This window comes from Aotus nancymaae, unplaced genomic scaffold (assembly GCF_030222135.1).
Source record: "Aotus nancymaae isolate 86718 unplaced genomic scaffold, 86718_ANA_hifiasm-v0.15.2.pri h1tg000673l, whole genome shotgun sequence".
In the NCBI taxonomy this organism is placed as follows: domain Eukaryota; kingdom Metazoa; phylum Chordata; class Mammalia; order Primates; family Aotidae; genus Aotus; species Aotus nancymaae.
This window is the reverse complement of record NW_026989089.1, coordinates 71,878-83,823: the sequence shown is the minus strand read 5'-3', so window position 1 is coordinate 83,823 and position 11,946 is coordinate 71,878. Positions and strand designations below refer to the sequence as shown.

At 42.4% G+C, this 11,946-nt stretch overlaps 1 pseudogene; it reads left to right on the top strand.

The window, feature by feature from the left end:
* The first annotated feature begins 1,095 nt into the window (after nucleotides 1-1,095).
* LOC105721325 (chromosome-associated kinesin KIF4A-like) lies at nucleotides 1,096-2,692 on the top strand (annotated as a pseudogene).
* Nucleotides 2,693-11,946: the final 9,254 nt, after the last annotated feature.

Below are 11,946 nucleotides of genomic sequence, written 5' to 3'. Positions count from 1 at the left end.
TCCACACTTCTTCCACAGATGTTTGGTACCCTAAAATCTGGAGATCCCTTTGTGAGCCCACTCTACCACCAAGATCTTCAAACTGACACACAGAGCTATGTGGAGACTGGGCAGTGCCACACTCACATACATGCAGAGTCCCAGAAGCCTTGGATCCCCAGGCATCCTGGCATTAGCAGCTCCAGCTCTGTTAAAGGGGGAGGTAAGACTCCCTTATACACCCTTAAGAAAGATTCTGAATGCAGGGGGCTGAACAATGAAGGTCTACAAGTCTTGCAGGATAAGACACACTGGTCTGGGACTTTAGTCACCCCCTAGTGGGGCTCTTGGGCTAGTAATAGCTCCTCACTTCCCAGGGATGGAGCTCCCAGAGGAAGGGGTGGGCTGCCATCTTTACAATCTCACAGGCTTCATGCTCTGGAGAGGCCCAGGCAACTAGAGTGTGGCCATTTCTTCTCACTGGGCAGGACCTCCAAACCAGGGACTCCAGCTACCCCCTCATTGGGGTTCTCATGCTGGTGGCAGTTCTGCAACTCCCTGGGACAGAGCTCAAAGAAGGAGGAGCAGGCCACCATCGTTGCTCTCTTGCAGCACTTGCCTTTGCTACCTTCAAGCTCTGAAGAGTCCACGGTAACTAGGGACTGGTGCAAACCTTCAGCACAGTGCAGTCACCCCATGGAAAAGTGGTCACATTCCTCCCCATGCAGGTATTTGTCCTCACTTCTCCTCACTGGGCAAGGCCTCCCAACCTGGGACTCCAGGAGAACTACCCTGCACACACCTGAACACTTCGCCACCACAAATGTCTCTAGGAGCTACAGGGTCAAATTGCTGATCTGAAGAAGAAACTGAATGAGAAGTCCAAAGTTCTGAAACTAAAGGATTCCACAGAGCATACTGTCTCCAAACTGAACCAGGAGATACGGATGATGAAAAACCAGTGGGTACAGTTAATGCATCAAATGAAAGAGGATGCTGAGAAGTTCAGACAATGGAAGCAGAAAAAAGACAAAGAAGTAATACAGTTAAAAGAATGAGACCGTAAGAGGCAATATGAGCTGCTGAAACTTGAAAGAATCTTCCAGAAACAATACAATGTGCTCAGACCTAAAACAGAGGAGGCAGCAGCTGCCAATAAGCATCTCAAGGATGCTCTCCAGAAACAACAGGAGGTCGCGGAAAAGCGGAAAGAGACTCAGAGCCGTGGAATGGAAAGCACTGCAGCTCGAGTGAAGAATTGGCTTGGAAATGAAATAGAGGTTATGGTTAGTACTGAGGAAGCCAAACGCCATCTGAATGACCTCCTTGAAGACAGAAAGATCCTGGCTCACGATGTGGCTCAACTCAAAGAAAAAAAGGAATCTGGGGAGAATCCACCTCCTAAACTCCGGAGGCGTACATTCTCCCTTACTGAAGTGCCTGGTCAAGTTTCAGAATCAGAAGATTCTATTACAAAGCAGATTGAAAGCCTACAGACTGAAATGGAATGCAGGAGTGCTCAGATTGCTGACCTACAGCAGAAGCTGCTAGATGCAGAAAGTGAGGACAGACCAAAACAATGCTGGGAGAATATTGCCACCATTGTGGAAGCCAAGTGTGCCCTGAAATATTTGATTGGAGAGCTGGTCTCCTCCAAAATACAGGTCAGCAAACTTGAAAGCAGCCTGAAACAGAGCAAGGCCAGCTGTGCTGACACGCAGAAGATGCTGTTTGAGGTACGAAATCATTTTGCCGAGATAGAGACAGAGTTACAAGCTGAGCTGGTCAGAATGGAGCAACAGCACCAGGAGGAGGTGCTGTACCTTCTCAGCCAGCTGCAGCGAAGCCAAATGGCAGAGAAACCGTTAGAGGAATCAATCAGTGAAAAGGAACAGCAGCTACTGAGCACACTGAAGCATCAGGATGAAGAACTTCAGAAGACGCGAGAAGTGTGTGAGCAAAATAAGCAGCTTCTCCGAGAGAATGAAATCAAGCAGAAACTGACTCTCCTCCAGATAGCCAGCAGACAGAAACCTCTTCCTAAGGATGCCCTTCTATCTCCAGACTCTCCTTTTGAATATATCCCACCTAAGCCAACACCTCCTCATGTTAAAGAAAAGTTCCTGGAGCAAAGCATGGACGTCGAGGATCTAAAATATTGCTCAGAGCATTCTGTCAATGAGCATGAGGATGGTGATGGTGACGGTGATGAGGGGGATGATGAGGAATGGAAGCCAACAAAATTAGTTAAGGTGTCCAGGAAGAACATCCAAGGGTGTTCCTGCAAGGGCTGGTGTGGAAACAAGAAGTGTGGGTGCAGGAAGCAAAAGTCAGACTGTGGTGTGGACAGTAGCTGTGATCCCACAAAGTGTCGGAACCACCAGCAAGGCAAGGATAGCTTGAGTACAGTTGAATGGACCCAGGATTCCAAAGGCTCCTTCAACCTGGAGGATCCTACTGAGGTGACTCCAGGATTGAGCCTCTTTAACCCTGTCTGTGCCACCCCCAATAGCAAGATCCTGAAAGAGATGTGTGACCTGAAGCAAGTGTTGTCAAAGACTGCACACCTCCCTCCCCTTTTGACCTCCCAGAGCGGAAACATGTAGCAACAGAATACCAAGGAAATAAGGCTCCAGGGAAGAAAAAGAAACGAGCTCTGGCCAGTAATACCAGCTTCTTCTCTGGCTGCTCCCCTATTGAATAGGCCCACTGAAGTTGGAGTCATCATCTCTACCCACAATCTGGCCTGGTAGATGCTTTTAGGTTGCAGCCAGAAAGGGTTTTTTAAATGACTCCTCTGGATTTCAGGTTTCTTGCTGTTGCAAAAAGGAACAAAGCATTACTGAAAAGAATGTAACCTTTGTTGGATGTTGGCCCTCAGCGTCCAGCCCCGGACTACTGTTCTCTGTTCTCCAGAAGGGTGGTAAGCCACTTACTAAAGAGAGAACCAACTGACTTTCCTAATGACTCATCAGGAACCAGCCCTCAGTATGATCAAGTTCTTTCTTATTTGTGAGCAGTTCAGGCCATCTCCTGATGGCTTTCCTATCTTTTGGTTGTCTCTGTTTAATGGAGGAGCCTGGCTTAGGATGGAGGCCTGGCTTACATTTTTCACTCCACCTCAGGAATGGGGTTGTGATCTTTTCTGTCCTGACCCTCTCTGAATTGTAAGTGTTTCAATAGTACTTTTGACTGTCTGCCATGTTGTTGAAGTAAATGAACTATTTTTAAATGTTAAGTAAATAAACCTTGGCTCATCTACAAAAAAAAAAAAAATTAATAAAAAATAATTAAAAAAAGAAAAGCTAAGCCCAAAAAAGCACTCATAAATTACTACAAACTGAGATTTCACCAATTATATTTTAAAAGTCTGTTTTTCAAAATGTAAGTAGCTGACTACTAATGAAGATACAAATTATATGTACAGACACTTTAAAGATTTTAACGGAATGCTTGTTTGTCATTTTATTAATACTTGGCAGAAAAAATAAATATTAATCATCTTAAAAAAAAAAGTTGGACCTTACCTTACTCAATATACAAAAATTAACTCAAAATGCATCAAAGATTTAGTAGAGAAAGAAAGTAGGATAGTGCTTTCCAGGGGCTGATGGAAGGGAATAACACGGAGTTATTTTTTAATATATGTAATTTTAATTTAGAATGATGCAAAAGTTCTGGAGATCAATAGTGGTGATAGCTGCACAACAATGTGAATACACTTAACACCACCAAATTGGACAGTTAACAGTGGCTAAAATGGCAAATTTAATGTCATGTATATTTTACTACAACGTTTTTAAAAAAAAATTGGAATGTACAACTTAATGGGCAGACCTTAAAGTATACTAGGGACTTTAGTTAATAATAATGTATCAGTATTCATTTATCGATAGTAAAAAAAAAAAAAGGTACCATACTATTATAAGATGCTAGTAATATGGGAACCTGTGGGCAGCACGTGGCAGAGGTGGGGTGTAAGAAAAAAGTATGGGTGCTCTCTGTACGTACTTTCTGCTCAATTTTTCTGTAAACCTAAAACTACTCTTAAATACAGAGTCAGTTTTTCAAAAAGCCAGTATTATTGCATCTTTGTTGTTTTACTTCTGTTTTCTCTAAATGTTTTAAAAGCCAAATGCATAAAGCTATAATTACAAATCTGTTAATAGACACACAGTATATAAAGATTAAATTTGAGGAGAGAGATCCAAGATGGCTGACCACTAGCAGCTCGGGATTGTAGCTCCCAGTGAAAGTGCAGAGAACAAGAGGACGCCACACTTTCAGATGAATTTTTGTTGCTCACGGACCAGGAGATTCCCAGGGGAAGAGCCCCACAGGTCACCAGCGCGACTCTTGTGGCCGGCGCGGCGGTTTTGCTGGCACCTCAGCGCAGCAGTTCTTGGTGCAGAGTGAGCGGGACTGGGTACCCTTTTGGCCGATTCCCGGGCAGAAAAGCACCATCAATCTTAACACCGCTGTTTTGGCCGGCGCAGTGGATTGCTCAGATTTCGGTGCTGGGAATCAACAAGTTGGACGTCCACTAAGAAACCTAATTTGAAAGTCGGAAATCACAAAGATGACAGGTGGATAAATTAACAATGATGGGAAGAAACCAGCGTAAAAAGGCTGAGAATACCCCAAATCAGAATGCCTCTCCCTCTACAGGGGATCACAGTTCCTCATCAGCAAGGGAACAAGCCCTGATGGAGAACGAGTGTGTTCCATTAACAGAAGTAGGCTTCTAAAGGTGGATATTAAGAAACTTCTGTGAATTAAAAGAACTTGTTCTAACCCAATGCAAAGAAACTAAGAACTCTGAAAAAAGGTTTGACGAAATGCTAACGAGAATAGACAATTTGGATAGGAATATAGGTGAATTAATGGAGCTGAAAAACACAACACGAGAACTTCGCAAAGTTTGCACAAGTTTTAACAGTCGAATTGATCAAGCAGAAGAAAGCATATCAGAGTTCGAAGACCAACTTAACGAAATAAAACGAGAAGTCAAGATTAGAGAAAAAAGGATATAAAAGAATGAGCAAAGTCTCCAAGAAATATGGGACTATGTGAAAAGACCTGATCTACGTTTGATAGGTGTACCTGTATGTGATGAAGGGAATGAATCCAAGGTGGAAAATACTCTTCAGGAGATTATTCAGGAAAACTTTCCCAACCTAGTAAGATAGGACAATATTCAACTCCAGGTAACACAGAGAACACCACAAAGATATTCCTCAAGAAGACCAACCCCAAGGCACATAATCGTCAGAATCATTAGGGTTGAAATGAAGGAGAAAATACTAAGAGCAGCCAGAGAGAAAGGTCAGGTTACCCACAAAGGGAAGCCTATCAGACTTACAGCAGATCTCTCAGCAGAAACCCTACAAGCCAGAAAGGAGTAGGGGCCAATATTCAACATCCTTAAAGAAAAGAACTTTCAACCCAGAATTTCATATCCAGCCAAACTGAGCTTCAAAAGCGAAGGAAAAACAAAATCTTTTGCAAACAAGCAAGTACTTAGAGATTTCACCATCACCAGGCCTGCTTTGCAGAAGCTTCTGAAAGAAGCACCATACATATAAAGGAGCAACCAGTATTAGCCTTTCCAAAAATATATCCAGCTAGCATCAAATGGCAGTATTAAACTCATATATATTATTAACTGGATAAAAAGCCAAACCCCATCGGTATGCTGTATCCAGATCCATCTCACGTGCAACGATACACAAAGACTCAAAACAAAGGGACAGAGGAAGATTTACCAATCAAACGGAGAGCAAACATAAATAAATAAATAAAAAGCAGGAGTTGCAATTCTCACCTCTGATAAAATAGACTTTAAAGCAAGAAAGATCAAATGAGGCAAAGAAGGACATTACATAATGGTAAAAGGATCAATGCAACAAGAAAAGCTAACGATCCTATATATACACGTACCCAATACAGGAGCACCCAGATACGTAAGACCTCCCACACAATAATAGTGGGAGACTGTAACATCACATTGTCAATATTAGACTGATCGACGAGATAGAAAATTAACAAGGATATCCAGGACTTGAACTCAGACCTGGAACAAGTAAACTTAATAAACATTTATAGAACTCTCCACTTCAAATACACAAAACATAAATTCTTATCAGTACCATATCACACCTATTCCAAAAGTGACTACATAATTGGAAGTAAATCACTCCTCTATAATTGCATAGCATTTCATAGGTTTAAATGAAATATTGGTTGGCTGCTTGTTTGTTATTTTCTTCCCTTATTCCTTCCTGTCTCCATTGTTAAGCACAATTACTGGCATAAAAGATGTTTTCAATTCCCATTTTTAGATTGCATTCTAGCTGGGCAATAAAGCAATACTCCTGTTCTCTGTCCCTCTTTCTCTTCCTTTTTCTTCCTCTTCTTCATTCTTTTTTTCTTTCTCTTTCTTTCTTCTTTCTCCGTCAAAAAAAAAGATTAAATTTGTGATAACATAAAGAGGGAGATGGAAGTATAAAGGAGCAGAATTTTGTGTTATCACTGAAACTAAGCTGATATTAATTAAACCTGAATGTTGTATAGTTAAGATATTAATTGTAATACCCAGAGTGACCAATAAGAAAAAAAGCAAAGATGGCTGGTGAGATCCAGCTCAGAATTGCAGCTCCGAGTGAAAGTGCAGAGGATGAGTGGACGCCGCATTTCCAGACGGATTTTTATTGCCCACAGACCAGGAGATTCGCAAGCGGAGGAGCCCCATGGGTCGCCAGCACGGCTGTTTTGGCCAGCGTGGCAGTTTTGCCTGCGCCCTGGCACAGCCGCTCCTGGTGCAGAGTAAACGAGACTCTGTTCCCTCTTAGCCAGCAAGGGGAACTGAAACGGGGAGCCAGGCCAGGAGATTCCCGGGCAAAAAAAGCGCCACGAAACTCAGAGATGCGGTTTCAGCGGCACAGTGGGTCGCCACACGGGAAATCACACAGATCCCGGTGCCTATTCAACAGGCGACCAGGACACATGGGAGAGGGCCGACCGTTCAACGAAAAAATAAAAGGCTCTGAGGCAGGGAGCCAGGAGATCAGGCCCGGCTGGTCCCACCCCCATAAAAACAAAAACAAAAAAACAGCAATTGGAAACGCTCTGGGTTGAGAGTTTCACAGCAAGCACAGCTGAACCCGGGACAGTCCAGCTCTGTGGGGGAGGGACGTCCGCCATTACTGAGGCAGCCTGCCGTTGCTGAGGCAACCCGCCATTACAGAGAAAGTCCGTGATTACAGAGGCAGGCCAACATTGCGGAAGCAGCTCTAACTACACCCATATAAATAGGACTGCAGGGAAGTTCACATAGCAGCTGGGCAGAGCCCACAGCAGCTCGCTCAGTGAAGCCTCTGCAGGCTGAAAGTGACTAAGCTGCCTCCTTGTGGGCAGGGCAGCCCTGAAGAAAAAAAAGGCAGCAGTACAGCAGAAACTCATAAAGGCCTAACTCCCTGGGACAGAACACCTGGGGAAAAAAAAAGGGGGGGCTTATGAGTTCTGCTGCTGCAGACTTAAATTTACCAGCCCAGCACCTCTGAATGAACAACGGGGCTCACAGCTCAGCACCTGAGCTAATATAAAGGACTGTTTCCTCAAGCAGCTCCTGACCCCCGTATATCCAGAGTCACCTCGTAAAGCAGAGCTCAGACTGACATTTGGCAGGTATCCTTCTGGGACAAAGCAGAAGAAACTGGTAGCAACCTTTACTGTTCGGCAGCTGCTGCAAGTGATCCCCAGGCAAGCAGGGCCTGGAGTGGACCTCAGCAGTCCTACAGCAGAGAGGCCAGACAGTTAAAAGGAAAACTAAGAAACAGAAATAACTTCAACAACAAACAGAACGTCCACTCAGAGACTCAACCAGAAAGTCAACAACTACAAAGCCGACAGGTGGATAAGTCCACAAAGATGGGAAGAAACCAGTGCAAAAAGGATGAAAACACCCAAAACCAGAACACCTCTCTTCCTACAAGGGATCATAACTCCTCACCAGCAAGGGAACAAGACTGGATGGAGAATGAGTGTGATGAAATGACAGAATGAGCCTTCAGAAAGTGGGTAATAAGATACTTCCGTGAGCTAAAAGAACATGTTCTAAGCCAATGCAAAGAAACTAAGAACCTTGAAAAAAGATTTGACGAAATGCTAACGAGAATGGACAACTTAGAGAGGAATATAAGCGAATTGATGGAGCTGAAAAACACAACACGAGAACTTCGCGAAGCACGCACAAGTTTCAACAGCCGAATTGACCAAGCAGAAGAAAGGCTATCAGAGGTCGAAGATCAACTCAATGAAATAAAACGAGAAGGCAAGATTAGAGAAAACAGGGTAAAAAGGAATGAACAGTCAACAAGAAATATGGGACTATGTGAAAAGACCTAATCTACGTTTGATAGGTATACCTGAATGTGACGAAGAGAATGAATCCAAGCTGGAAAATACTCTTCAGGATATTATCCAGGAAAACTTCCCCAACCTAGCAAGGCAGGCCAATATTCAAGTCCAGGAAATACAGAGAACACCACAAAGATATTCCTCTAGAAGAGCAACCCCAAGGCACATAATCGTCAGATTCACCAGGGTTGAAATGAAGGAGAAAACGCTAAGGGCAGCCAGAGAGAAAGGTCGGGTTACCCACAGAGGGAAGCCCATCAGACTGACAGCAGATCTCTCAGCAGAAACCCTACAAGCCAGAAGAGAGTGGGGGCCGATATTCAACATCCTTAAAGAAAAGAACTTTCAACCCAGAATTTCATATCCAGCCAAACTAAGCTGCATAAGTGAAGGAAAAATAAAATCCTTTGTGAACAAGCAAGTACTCAGAGATTTCATCACCACCAGACCGGCTTTACAAGAGCTCCTGAAAGAGGAACTACACATAGAAAAGAACAACCAGTACCAGCCACTCCAAAAACACACGAAATGGTAAAGAGCATCAACACAATGAAGAATCTGCATGAACCAACGGGCAAAACAGCCAGCTAGCATCAAAATGGCAGGATCAAATTCACACATAACAATATTAACCTAAACGTAAATGGACTAAATGCCCCAATAAAAAGACACAGACTGGCAAATTGGATAAAAAGCCAAAACCCATCAGTGTGCTGTATCCAGGAAACCCATCTCACATGCAAGGATACACAAAGGCTCAAAATAAAGGCATAGAGGAAGATTTACCAAGCAAATGGAGAGCAAAAGGAAAGCAGGAGTTGCAATTCTCATCTCTGATAAAATAGACTTTAAAGCAACAAAGATCAAAAGAGACAAATAAGGACATTACATAATGGTAAAAGGATCAATGCAACAAGAAGAGCTAATGATCCTAAATATATATGCACCTAATACAGGAACACCCATATACATAAGGCAAGTTCTTAATGACTTACAAAGAGACTTACACTCCCACACAATAATAGTGGAAGACTTCAACACACCATTGTCAATATTAGACAGATCAACGAGACAGAAAATTAACAAGGATATCCAGGACTTGAACTCAGACCTGGACCAAGCAAACCTAATAGACATTTAAAGAACTCTCCACCCAAAATCCACAGAATATACATTCTTCTCAGCAACACATCACACCTACTCTAAAATTGACCACATAATTGGAAGTAAATCACTCCTCAGCAAATGCAAAAGAACGGAAACCATAACAAACAGCGTCTCAGACCACAGTGCAATCAAGTTAGAACTCAGAATTCGGAAACCAACCCAGAACCGCACAGCTTCATGGAAACTAAACAACTTTCTCTTGAATGTTGACTGGATAAACAATGAAATGAAGGCAGAAATAAAGATGCTCTTCAAAACCAACAAGAACGAAGACACCACATACCAGAATCTCTGGGACACATTTAAAGCAGTATCGAGAGGAAAATGTATAGCAATAAGTGCTCACATGAGAAGCAAGGAGAGATCTAAAATTGACACCCTATCGTCACAATTGAAAGAGCTAGAGGAGCAAGATCAAAAAAACTCAAAACCTAGCAGAAGACAAGAAATAACTAAGATCAAAGCAGAATTGAAGGAGATAGAGACACGAAAAACCTTTCAAAAAGTCAATAAATCCAGGAGCTGGTTTTTTGAAAAGATCAACAAAATAGACAGACCACTAGCCAGATTAATAAAAAAGAAAAGAGAGAATAACCAAAGAGATGCAATAAAAAATGATAAAGGGGATATCACCACAGATTCCACAGAAATTCAAACCATCATCGGAGATTATTACAAACAACTCTATGCACATAAACTAGAAAACCTGGAAGAAATGGATAAATTCCTGGACAGTTGCCTCCTCCCAAGCCTAAACCAGGAAGAAGTCGAAGCCCTGAATAGACCAATAACAAGGTCTGAAGTCGAGGCAGCAATTAAGAGCCTACCACCCAAACACCACATAAACAGAACCAAAGACAAAAACCACATGATTATCTCAATTGATGCAGAGAAGGCCTTTGACAAAATTCAACAGCCCTTTATGCTAAAAACCCTCAATAAACTAGGTATCGACGGAACGTATCTCAATATAATAAAAGCTATTTACGACAGACCAACAGGCAATATCATACTGAATGGGCAAAAACTGGAAGCATTCCCTTTGAAATCTGGCACTAGACAAGGATGCCCTGTCTCACCACTCCTATTCAATATAGTACTGGAAGTTCTAGCCAGAGTAATCAAGCAAGAAAAAGAAATGAAGGGTATTCAATTAGGAAAGGAGGAAGTCAAATTGTCTCTATTTGCAGACAACATGATTGTATATCTAGAAGACCCCATCATCTCAGCCCAAAATCTCCTGAAACTGATAAGCAACTTCAGCAAAGTCTCAGGATACAAAATCAATGTGCAAAAATCACAAGCATTCCTATACACCAATAACAGACTTAAAGAGAGCCAAATCAAGAAAAAACTGCCATTCACAATTGCTACGAAGAGAATAAAATACCTAGGAATACAACTAACAAGGAACGTACAGGACATCTTCAAGGAGAACTACAAACCACTGCTCAACGAAATAAGAGAGGACACAAACAGATGGAGAAACATTCCATGTTCATGGTTAGGAAGAATCAATATCATGAAAATGGCCATACTGCCCAAAGTAATTTACAGATTCAACGCTATCCCCATCAAGCTACCAATGACCTTCTTCACAGAACTGGAAAAAACTAACTTATACTTCATATGGAACCAAAAGAGAGCCCGCATAGCCAAGTCAATTCTAAGCAAAAAGAACAAAGCGGGAGGCATCACACTACTGGACTTCAAGCTATACTACAAGGCTACAGTAATCAAAACAGCATGGTACTGGTACCAAAACAGACATATAGACCAATGGAACAGAACAGAGGCGTCGGAGGCAACAGAACATATCTACAACCATCAGATCTTAGACAAACCTGATAAAAGCAAGCAATGGGGAAAGGATTCCCTGTTCAATAAGTGGTGTTGGGAAAACTGGCTAGCCATATGCAGAAAGCAGAAACTGGACGCCTTCCTGACACCTTAACACTAAAATTAACTCCAGATGGATTAAGGACTTAAACATAAGACCTAACACCATAAAAACCCTAGAAGAAAACCTAGGCAAAACCATTCAGGACATAGGTGTAGGCAAGGACTTCATGACCAAAACACCAAAAGCATTGGCAACAAAAGCCAAAATAGACAAATGGGACCTAATCAAACTCCACAGCTTCTGCACGGTGAAAGAAACAGTCAATAGAGTGAATTGGCAACCAACAGAATGGGAAGAAATTTTTGCAGCCTACCCATCTGACAAAGGGCTGATATCCAGAATTTACAACGAACTAAAACAGATTTACAAGAAAAAAACAAACAAGCCCATTCAAAAATGGGCGAAGGATATGAACAGATACTTTACAAAAGAAGACATACATGAGGCCAACAAGCAAATGAAAAAATGCTCATCATCAC